Below are 622 nucleotides of genomic sequence, written 5' to 3' on the forward strand. Positions count from 1 at the left end.
CAGGGTTGAGGGAATCGAACCCGAGATCGCCGGGATGTGAGTCAGGCGCGCTACACACTGAGCCACCGGAGGCCCCTGATCCTCGGCATAAAAACGTCAATGATCGTCTCCTCCCTCCCTTCCTCCCGAGAAAATAGATGCCGGTGATCAACAACACAATGTCGACGACAATAACAGATACATCTGTCGTGGCGCGAGCGTAAAACGCGATTCGTCAAACTGTTTACGGCCGTCGCGATCCTTCGGTGAATAATTGCTCGCCCCGTACGATGGTCGCGTCCTTTCCTCCGCCGCAGGACGATTCCTCAACTTCAGCTTAGTGCGCGCGATATTTTTCGATTCTCGCCCGAGGAAAAGTGGTAACGTTGATAAAGCAAAATACGCGCTCGCGGTAATTGATGCGACAGCGCGAAGAAATGATATCTTCCTCCGTGACGAATGTCGCGTAAATTACATCACGGTCTTACGACGATTTAATTCTCGTATTATCCGTCCGCAATTTCTCGGCCGTCGTAGATTTTTATTATTTAATACGCGACGTACCTATTTGCCTAATGAATTTTTGATAGCTTCACATCGCTGCTTTATTAAGATCTAAAAAGAAGACGAAGAATATACGTCT

This window comes from Formica exsecta, unplaced genomic scaffold (assembly GCF_003651465.1).
Source record: "Formica exsecta isolate Colony F162 unplaced genomic scaffold, ASM365146v1 scaffold323, whole genome shotgun sequence".
Classification (NCBI taxonomy): domain Eukaryota; kingdom Metazoa; phylum Arthropoda; class Insecta; order Hymenoptera; family Formicidae; genus Formica; species Formica exsecta.